Consider the following 11,723-nt stretch of genomic DNA (forward strand, 5'->3'; position numbering starts at 1 on the left):
GGGCAGTTTTCAGGCTGGCCTGTGACTGAAGCTCCCAGCCTCTCCTTTTTTTCTTTTTTTTTTTTATTCTGGGATTTATTTACCTTCTATAATTGAATCTCTGTTTCCTTCACTGGCGCTCCCAGCTCTGAGGCCACGGCTTTCTGAAAGCAGGTATCTGGGGTTTGTTTAGCTTCTATAATTGAAACTTTGTTGCTTTTGGAGCTCAGAGCCGGGCCGCGGCAGGCGGGAAACCTTGGCTTCCTCCATCACTGGAGCAAGCAAACCTCCTGCTTGCTTCAGCTGAGTGGCTGCCGGCTGCCATCTTTGTTGGCAGTTAATTTGCATATCTCGCTGATTAGCCAAAGGGAAGCGTAGCAGAGGTACGGTTAATTACCCTTTTTGTCTTTTATTAGATAGGATATGTTTATTAGGTCACAATATAAAATGAATTTTATGCTGCAAAAAAGCTTTTGAACACTTAGATATATACACAAAGTATTAGGTAATCCAAAAAAGGAGCCACAAACGTCTAAGCAGAGAGTTGGGGACACTCAACACAGATGGGGTAACAATCGAGAGGAGTCTTAGGGAATGTTTATGAATAGAGCATTGCAAGGAGAAGGAATAGCAGGTGCAAAACTTGAAAGTGTGCACAATCGCAAGTCCCAGGAATGGTGAGAATTCTGTGTGCCGAGAGCAAAGAATGCTAGGGGGTAGCCTGGGCAGAGAGTGGGTGGAACAAAATGGGGCCAGGACAGTAGGCTAGGGAGATACTACAAGGATCTTTATGGCATATGGAAAGGTTAGCTTTACTCCATGGGCCTATGTTTCTCCAAGTGTGGTCGCAGGGATCACCTTTATTAGAATCATCCTGGGCAGCAGTTCTTAAGGTGTAGTTCCTGGACCAGTAGCATCAGTATTACTGGAAACTTGTTATAAATGAAGATTCTTGGTGAGCAGAGAGAGAAATCAAAAAAAGGAAATGAAGATTCTTGCTCCCCATCCCAGGCCTGCTGAATCAGAAGTCTTAAAGGTGGGTCCTAGTAATCTGTATATCATAAGCCATCCAGGTAGTCCTGACACAGACTGAAGTTTGAGAAAATGGGGGTTTCTGGCTCCCATCCCAAGCCCCTAAACCTGAGTCTCTGGGGTTAGGGCCTGGAATACCAATTTTTATGAAGCTTCCCAAGTAATTCTAACTCACTCTAAATTTTGAGAATAACAACTCTAGGGGCTGTGTTATAAGTTGTAGATTTTAGGGTGCTAGAGGACACCACAGGACCTGGAAATCACTAAACAGGGAGTGTGCCATCAGGGGCTTCTAGAAAGGAAGACTAGACAAGAAACCATGATGATTCGGACAAACATAAATCATATCATTCTGCCTATCCCCCTCAAGATGGGAGCAACACCTCAGCATGGCTTAGAAGGGCCACAGTGTCTTCCTTGTCCTTGCTCTGTTCTCCTCTCAGCCATGAGGCTCCAGCACTCTGCCAGGCTCTTCAAACTCATCATGCTCTTTCCTGTCTCAAAGCCTTTGTGTCCGTTGTTTGCCCAGCTCTTCCCTGACAGGCTCATTTTTAGATCTCAACTCAAATGTCACCTCTTCAGAGAGCTAATCGTCCCATCTAAAGTGGCCTCATAGCACTTGCTACAATTTATAATTCCCAGACATTTCCTTTGCATTTGTCTCTCCCACTAGACTAAAATCCATGAGGGCAAGGATCCTATGTGCCATTCACGTGTCTCCATGGGCCAGTTCATGGCATAAAGTACACATTCAACAAGTGTGAAGTTCTGAGAATTTCCTGGAGTCAGCTCTGTGTTGCAAGCCTGCACTTCCCTGAGAGAGGCTGGCGCATTCCCCACCACACCTGCTCCACACTTCTGAGTGGCTCACTACCAAATCCACATGCAATTTGGCAATTGCAAAAAGGACATCCCTGCTGACAACCCACAAGAGTGTGATTTGAGGTTGTGAGGACCGTCTTAGGAAGTAAAGTGCAATGGAAGATGGAACTATATGCTTGGCAAAAAAAAGTTCCTATTAACTGCAAAGTGCCCTCCCCTGGGAGTGTGCGGTCACATCCCCATGCAGGGATCCCAAACCCCTAAACCGCTAGCCCAGAGACTGGAAGGAGAGCCCGAGCAGCATCAGGCAGAGGGAGGGGGGGTGCGGGAAAAAAGGTGCGGGGTGGGGGGGGGGCCTCTGCCAGCCTGGGAAGGAGCGCTGACTGCTGGGAAGGCTGCGCTGCAGTGACATTGAGGGACGTGTGCTTTCCTGAAAGGCAATGTGGAGAGTCCCAGGAGCAGCTGAATTGTGCGGAAACCCTCCCCCACCCGTGGAGCCCTGGGGACTGCTCCAGCCTGTGGGCTGGGAGGCAGGCAGATGAGGATTTTTGACCCGCACTGAGGAGAGCAGGGAGCATGAGTGGAGCTAGGACTCTCAGCCCCAACTTTACTGAGACCAGCCATATGGAGAGACCAGAGTCCTGCATTTGTAACCCCTTCTCCTTGGACCTGTGGTGCAAGGACACTGGGTCCTTGAAGAGCAGGGTTTGGGGTTTTGGGATGGCATCCTCCAGGAAAGCTCATATTGGGGAGACAGACAAGCAAGAGTTGGGTCTGTGACTGCATTGTGGGGAGGCTGATCCGAGATCCCTGTGAGTTTAGTAGTCAGGCTCCTAAGTGCCAGGAGGAGGGTGGAACATGTCTCCCTCTGCAGGCTGGGAATACCACCCCGACAGGAAAGGGTTTGGTTCAGCTCTCTGAAACCCCAGACACCCCCTGGGCACAGTTAAGTGGGGGCCAGAGAGCAGCTCAGAGCAGGACATTCCAAGAGTAAGACCTTCAAATACTGTTGTCTGGGACCAGGAGGAAATGCTCAGGCTCTCCTGTGGACAGAGAAGACAACATTGTCACCTGGAGACTCCTTTGATCAATCCCACCGAGCCCAGGGCAGCTGACACTCTGCAGAAATGGTGGCAGGTTGTATCCAATCTGAGCCACCAGAGGGGGAACTAGAGTTGGAGGATATGGTAGAGACTGAGGGGTTTGAATTTGACGCAGAGATTTAGTTTCCCCTCCTTGAGTGCCTGATGGTGTAATCTCTAAGCAGGGAACCCACTAGCTCTTCCTCAGGTGGGAGCTCTTCAACCAGGGATTTGACCCTCCTCGGTGAAGGAAATCAGAAAAACAGGTGTGTACAGGCAGGCAAATGGGATATGCTTTATTCCACACAAAAGCAGCCATTGCAGGCTGGTTAGTGACAGCTTATATATACTAGTACATGCTCAAACAAGCTCAAACAAAGAAGGCACTTTGCCATCCGCATTTTGTAAAGCTTGCAGTGTAAACCTTGCACCTGCATAAAGTATCTAACTTTGAGTGCCCCCGATTAGCTCATGCTTAGAGTGGCCTTGAATCATCCGGTGTAGTCTTAGACAGGGCCCCACACCCTTGCTATGCTAGCCTGGCTCCAGCCTAAAGACTCTCTTCAGAAGACACTGGAGGAAAATCAGGTAACCTGGGGAGGGGGAGTGGACTAACTGACAGGAGGAGATGGTCCTTAGAGAGCCTCAGACCAACCACAGTTACAACAGGATGCCAAGAGCCAAACTTGGACAGCTCCTGACATTCACTGACACAATAGTATCTCTGGGCGTGGGAGGGACCTGAAATCATCATACAAAACAGTGAGCCTCAGTATTCATAATATGCCTAGATGAACATCACTTGGCTAGCTTTCTGTTGTTGTTCTTTTATTCAATACTAGTGGCCTGGTGCACGAAATTCATGCACATTAAAAGGGAATTAATTAGAGGAAATATTTTAATATTGCTATTTCCCCCTTCTCTACCATAGAAGTGTCAGAGATGAAAGAAAATTAGTAAAATGTATATGAAAATCTTCCTCCTGTCAGAGTCCAGGGCACACTGAAGGACTCAGAGTCAAATCCCGCCCACCCATGTGCACCTCGAAATCACATGAGACCCAGACCCGGCCAGCCCCACCCCCATCAAGCCCTGCCAGGCGGGGGCCCCCATCAAGCCCTGCTGGGTGGGGGATGCAGACTCAGGTCCCCCAGTGAACCCTCAGGTCCCCTGGCCTGGTGCCAGGATGGGGGGTGCGGCCACAGGTCCCCCGGCCCAGCACTGGGGCAGGGGCATGGCCTCAGGTCCCCTGTCAAGCCCCACTGGGTAAGGGGCGCTGCCTGAGGTCCCCCGTCAAGCCCCGCCAGGTGGGGGTTGCGACCTGAGGTCCCCCAGCCCAGAGCTGGGTCAGGGGGCACAGCCTCAGGTCCTCCACCCCAGCCTGGTGCCACGGAGCCTCAAGTCCCTGCTGATCGCTCCTTACGGCTCATTACAGAAACCCTGCCTCCGCTGTGGGCACAGCCATCTCGTGACAGCGTAATGGAGTGAGGGTCAATTTGCATATTACCTCTTTATTATATAGGATTTTCATCTGTATTGTTTGGGTATTATTGTTGTTGATATTTTTGCTCTTTTCTCTCTTGTTTCTTTCATATCTGTTATTGCACTCCTTCCTTTTCTTACTCTATTTTTTCTTTTCCATTCATTCTTTCACTTTACCTTTGCATAGTTTATTAACTTACTTTCTCTGTCTTCTTGTCTTTTTTTTTTTTTTTACCATTTCCCTTTTGCTATTCTCTACTCTTATTTTTTGCTCTCCCTTCCTTCAGAATCTTTTTTCTGCCCCCTTTCCCTTCCAGTATTAACTTTATTTGTTATTTTACTACTAATAATATTATCTTTTTCTCTATTTCTTTATTGTTTATTATTCTTGTTCTCTTTTCTCTTTTCTAATTCTCTTTTCTTTTGTGGTTGTTTTTGCTGTTGGCAGGATGTTTTGTATGTTCCTGTTTGTTTTGTTTTGTTTTGCCCTGTCAGCACCTGTACAATAACTCTCCTGATGTGCTTGTAGCTGACATTTAAGTCTTTAATCAATTTGAGTTTATTCTTGTGTTGTGTAATAAGTTGGTCTAGTTTCATTTTTTTGGCATGTATTTGTCCAATTTTCCCAACACCATTTATTGAAGAGACTGTCTTTACCCCACTGTATGTTTTTCTTCCTTTGTAAAATATGAATTGACCATAAAGGTGTGGGTTTATTTCTTGGCTCTCTATTCTGTTCCATTGATCTATATGTCTCTTTTTGTGCCAGTACTGTGCTGTTTTGATTACTATGGCATTGCAGTATATTTTGACATCAGGTAGCATGATTCTTCCAACTTTGCTCTTTCTCAAGATTGCTGTTGCTCTTTTGTGATTCCATGTGCATTTTTAGAATATTTGTTCTAGTTCTGTGAAATATGCCATTGGCATCTTGATAGGAATTTGATTGAATCTGTAGGATAGTTATGGGTAGTATGGACTTAAAAAAAGCAATATATTTTACTTTAAAAATTTATTTATTGTTATTGTTGAGTGTATTACAGGCCTTCACACACTATTGTCTGTGTCCAAGGACTATGCATATATGCACAGAATTTCTTTGGTTATTCTCTGACTGCTCCCCCGCACCCCTTACCTCTGAGATCTGTCGGACTGTGCCATGCTTCCATGTCTCTGAGGCAATTTTGTTCAGTGGTATAATTTGTTAATTAGATTCCACATATAAATAAGATCAACTGATACTTGTCTTTCTCTGACTGGCTTATTTCACTTGGCATAATACTCTCCAGGTCCCTCCTGTCTCAAAGGGTAAGATCCTTCTTTTTTACTATTGCATAGTATTCCATGGTGTAAATATACCACAGATTTTTTGTCCCCTCATCTGCTGGTGGGCACTTGGGCTATTTTCAGATTTTAGCTATTATAAATTGTGCTGCTATGAACACAGGAGTGTATATATTTTTTTCTGGTTGCTGTTTCAGGATCTTTAGGATATATTCCTCGAAGTGGGATTGCTGGGGCAAATGGCAGTTTTATTTTTAATTTTTTAAGGAAATTTCACACTGTTTTCCACAGTGGCTGTACAAGTCTAGTAGTACATTCCACCAGCAGTGTACTGGGTTCCCCTTTCTCCACATCCTCGCCTGCACTTGTTTGTTGATTTATTGATGGTAGCCAATCTGGCAGGTATGATGTGATATCTCACTGTCGTTTTAATTGCATTTCTCTGATAATTAGTGACTTGGAGCACTTCTTTATATGTCTCTTCACCATCTTTTTGCCATCTTTGGAGAAGTGTCTAGGACTCTAGGTCCTTTGCCCATTTTAAAATTGGATTGTTTGTCTTCCTTTTGTTGAGTTGTATGAGTTCTTATATATTTTGGGAATTAACCCCTTATAAGATGTATCATTTGCAAATATGTTCTCCCATGCAGTGGGTTCCCTTTGCATTTTGTTCATGGTTTCTGTTGCCGTGCAGAAGCTTTTTAGTTTGATGTAGACCCTTTTGTTTATTTTTCCTTTGTTTCTTTTGCGCTGGGAAATGTATCTGTGAAAATTCTAATATGTGAGATGTTTATGATTTTGCTGCTTATGTTTTCTTCTAAGATTTTTATGGTTTCATGACTTACAATTAAATCTTTTATCCATTTTGAGTTTATTTTTCTGTATGATGTAAGTTGATGATCTAAATTCTTTTTTTTTCTTTTGCATGCACCTGTCTAATTTTCCCACCAGCATTTATTGAAGAGACTATCTTTACTTCATTGTATGCTTTTGCCCCCATTGTCAAATATTAATTGAGCATAATGGCTTGGGCCAATTTCTTGGGTCTCTGTTCTGTTCCATTGATCTATATGCCTTCTCTTGTGCCACTACCAGGCTGCTTTGATTATAATGGCTTTGTAGTGTAATTTGATATCTGGTATTGTGATCCCTCCAACTTTGTTCTTCTTTCTCAAGATTGCTTTGGCTATTTGGGGTCTTTTTTTTGTTTCATATACATTTTTGGATTATTTTTTCCAGATCTGTGTCATATGCCACAGGGGATTTTAATGGGGATTGTGTTGAATCTATAGATTGCAATGGGTAGTATAGACATTGTAATGTTAATTCTTCCAATCCATGAACACAGAATATGTTTCCACTTGTTTGCATCTTTCTCTATTTGTTTTTTCAATGTCCTATAGTATTCTGAGTACAGGTCTTTTACCTCCTTGGTTAAATTTATTCCTAGGTATATTTTTTGTTGTTGTTGCAATGGTAAATGGTGTTGTTTTCTTAGTTTCTCTTTCTGATAGTTCATTATTAGTATATAAAAACGCTATCAATTTCTGGATGTTAATTTTCTATGCTCCTACATTGCCAAATTCACTTATTAACTTTAGTACTTTTTTGGTAGATTTTGTAAGGTTTTCTATGTATAATATCATGTCATCTGTGAATATTGTTTTATTTCTTCCTTCCCAATTTGGATGCCTTTTATTTTTTCTTCTTGCCTGATCATTGTGGCTAGGACTTCCAGTACTATGTTGAACATGAGTGGTGAAAACAGACATTCCTATCTTCTTCCTATTCTTAGGTTTTAGTTTTTGCACATTCAGTATGATGTTGGCTGTAGGTTTGTCATATATGGCCTTTATTATTTTGAGGTCTGATCCTTCTAATCCCACTTTACTGAGAGTTTTTATCAAAAAAGGGTGCTGGTTATTGTCCAATTCTTTTTCTGCCTCTATTGATATGATCATGTGATTTTTATCCTTCATTTTATTAATGTGATGTATCACATTTATTGATTTGTGAGTATTGTACCAGCCTTGCATCCCAGAATAAATTCCACTTGGTTATGGAGTGATGCAGTCACAAGTCAAGAATGCCAACAAAGTCAGCAAGAAGCTGGAAGAAGCAAAGCATGGATTCTCCTCTAGACACTCCAGAGGGAGTTTGGCTCCTGACATCTTGCTCTCAGACTCTTGGTCTCCAGAACAGTGAGAGAATACATTTGTTATTTTAAGCTGCCCAGTTTGTGGTAACTTGTCACAGCAAGCACAGAAAACTAATACAACTACAAAGGGGAAAAAATCTTACAGAACAGAAATCTGGCAGGCACTACCTTAATCATGTGGTCAAAGTGAACGTCATCAGTAATGAAACAAAGTGAAATTTGGGCCGTCCATAGAATGGAATGAGAAGAACATAGCATCCCTTCTGTGCCATTATTACCTGAATCTAATAATGAGGCAATGCCACACAAACCCAAAGTGACAGACAGTCTCCTATTGTAATCTTCGACAGGATCAGGGTAACAAAAGTCAAGGATAGACTGAGGAGCTCGATTAGCATGAAGGAGAAAAAAGAGACATAATAAATGAAGGCAATATCTTATTTTGGACTGGATCCTCCTTCTGTAAAGACCATTATTGAGTCGATTGATACAACTTAAAATAAGGTCTGAGGATCAAATGGAGGTAATGTATGAGCATTTCCTGATCTTGATAGCATTGTGACTATGTAGTTGAATGTCCTTGTAAGAATTATATACTAAGGTTTTCAGGGACTTGGGGGTATGTGTTTAGCAACTTGTTTTCAAATAGTTTAGAAAAAAACTATTCTTTGTACTGTACTTCTAACCTTTTTTATGTGGCTTAAAACAATAGAAATTGATTTTCCCATAGTTTTGGAGGCTAAAAGTCAGAGATCAAGATGTCAACTGAATTGGTTCCTGTTCAGACTTTGAGACTCTATTCCAGGCCTCTCACCTAGCTTCTGGGGATTGCTGGAGATCTCTGGTGTTCTTTGGCTCCTGCTGCATCATGTTCAATGGTGTTCTCACTGTTTATGTGTTTGTGTCCAAATTTCCCATTATAAAGTCATTTATTAGATTAGGGCCTCAGCCTATACTTGTAAGAACTCGTTTAAACCAATTATTTCTACAATTATATAAAACCTATATAATAAAAGGCTAATATGCAAATCGACCAAATGGCGGAACGACCAGTCGCTATGATGCACACTGACCACCAGGGAGCAGACACTCGTACAGGAGCTTTCCCCTGGTGGTCAGTGTGCTGCCACAGGGGGAGTGCCACTCAGCCAGAAGCTGGGCTCACAGCTGGTGAGTGCAGCAGCAGTGGCAGAAGTCTCTCCTGCCTCCGTGGCAGTGCTAAGGATGTCTGACTGATGCTTAGGGTCTAAGCCGTCAGTCAGACATCCCCCGAGGGATCCCGGACTGTGAGAGGGAGCAGGCCGGGCTGACGGACCCCCCCAAATTTCGTGCACCAGGCCTCTAGTTTCCAAATAAGGTCACATTCTGAGGTACTGGGACTTAGGACTTTGCTGGCTACAGAAGACAGAGGGAGGCAGTGAGTTTTTTGCTTTGGAAGATTGGGGTCTGTGAAGCATGTTCATTGCTTGAGTTTTAATTTTGTAGACTATAAGAAAAACAAAGAGAATTACAATGACAGCATTGGTTAGTCCAATCAGGTACCAACTGATATTAGGAAACCATGTGGTGGGGTCTATTCATTTTAAATGTTCCTTTACCATATTTCAAGTAGTAGTTTGTTTTTCATGTTTATTGATAGTAAGTAAGGACTTTTTAATTTGTCTTTGCAATATGCTTTTTTTTTAGTAAGGTTATTATGAAAGACTAGAGGCCTGGTGCACGAATTCATGCACCAGTGGGGTCCCTTGGCCTGGCCTGCAGGATCAGGCCAAAACCAGCTCTCTGACATCCCCCAAGGGGTCTTGGATTGCAAGAGGGTGCAGGCAAGGCAGAGGGACCCCACTGGTGCATGGTCAGGGTGAGGGAGAGACACAGGAGGTTGGCCAGCCAGGGAGGGACCACGGGAGGGCTCCAGGGCATGTCTGGCCCATCTCGTTTAGTCCCAATCAGCCGGACCCCAGCAGCAAGCTAACTGACCAGTCAGAGTATCTGCCCCCTGGTAGTCAATGCATGTCACAGTGACTGGTCGACCGTCTGCCCCTTGGTGGTCAGTGCACATCATAGCGAGTGGTTGAGCGGCCTTAGCATATCATTAGCATATTACGCTTTGATTGGTTGAACAGACGACCGGGCAACTAGACACTTAGCATATTAGGCTTTTATTATATAGGATTCCCCATAGATGCTTTTTTTTTTTTCAGTGTCTCCCCATTTACAATACAGACCAGGCAAAGGGCCTGAGCTGAGGTGTATATGGGGTGAGTTTACTCTGCCTCCTATTTCTGTACAGTTAGGGTAAGAACACAGTCTGTGGTAAGCACCAGGAGGCCCCCATAGATGCTTTTTAACATCAATTCACTGATGATGAATATTATTCCATTTTAAAGGGTTGACACATATGTGCTTATGTTTCCAATCACAAATAAGCACTTGTCTGTGTGCTACGGTGTTCTGTCTTTCCCCCAGATACTTAATGGCTGTTTCTATTGTCTGTAGTCTAGTTAATATTTATTTATGTACTGGTCTATAGTGAATTTCCTAGTTAAATTATAGGCCATATCTATAATAATAAAAGTGTAATATGCTAATTAGACCAGACATCCTTCCAGACGACCTTCCAGACAAAGCCAGGGCTGCAAGGGCTGAGCCCCTTGCAGAATTTCATACATCAGGCCTCTAGTTGTCTATAAATGTGGCAGTCTGTATAGACTCAGAAAGGGCCACCACAGCGACGCTGGCAGTAGTAAGAATAACAGCCAAGATAATGGCTGCAATGAGCATTCTCCAAAAATTTTGGGGCCGTAATTGGCTTAATGCTCTTTTTAAGACTTTGATAGCTGATGAGCCTTGCCATTTCCTGGTGAGATTAACAGGTATTAGGATTTTTGCTTGTCTTCTAAGTATTATAATAGTGTTGATGTTCAATGAAGCAATATTCTGGGTGGTAATACAGGATGCAAAATAAGCTCCTTTTTCAACCTGTACTAGAAAATATGAACTATGGTTTATTAGTAAATTGGGGCCCATAACAAAGACATAGGGGTAACTGGTGCAAATCAGGCCATTGTCAGTAAGATTATTAGTAAAAGTTATACTATAGTGGCCGGAGGAGTTTTGGTAGTCACCGTGTCATGCCATGATAGGGTTTAATCCTATGACCTGGAATCCACAATGGCCCTGTGGGGGTAGAAACACATGCATATCCTTTTCTCTATGTTAATAATTCATTGGGTCCTTGAGTCCTATTTTTTTTGTTTTATTAGTATGTTTTTTAATGTTGAATGGGCGTGTTTAAAAATGGCCTGTCTTTGTAGATTGTAAAGGATTTTTGTGGAATGCTGGATGGACTAAGTCTTGTAAAAGGTGGTAAAGGCATGGCTGCTATAAGCAGGCCTATTGTTAGTTTTTATTTTGGTTAACATAGTTATAATTGGAAATAGGTTTTATTGAACTTATGTAAAGAAATATACAGTGGGGCCTTGACTTACGAGTTTAATTCTTTCTGTGATGGAGCTCATAACTCAAATTTCTTGTATGTCAAATCAAAAAGTGAAGGAGTGAGACACGTGATGCTGGGCTGATGCTGTGGCGTTCACTGTGACATTCGCTGCGCCAACTAGCGGTGGGGTATCTGAAGCTGGCTCGTAAATCGAATTTTAGCTCTCAACTCAAAGCAAAAAATCGGCCAAGAAATGGCTCGTATCTCGAAAAACTCATTAGTCGGGACACTCGTAAGTCAAGGCCCCACTGTATTGTTATTTATTAAGAATTGTTAAGTTTTGGAGGGACAGATAGGGAGAGAAGTATATAATTTATTAAATTGTTTTTTAAAAAATTTTATATTTGAAAAATAAAAAGTTTAAGAATTAGTAATACTTTAAATA

Source organism: Myotis brandtii, unplaced genomic scaffold (assembly GCF_000412655.1).
Source record: "Myotis brandtii unplaced genomic scaffold, ASM41265v1 scaffold89, whole genome shotgun sequence".
Classification (NCBI taxonomy): Eukaryota; Metazoa; Chordata; class Mammalia; order Chiroptera; family Vespertilionidae; genus Myotis; species Myotis brandtii.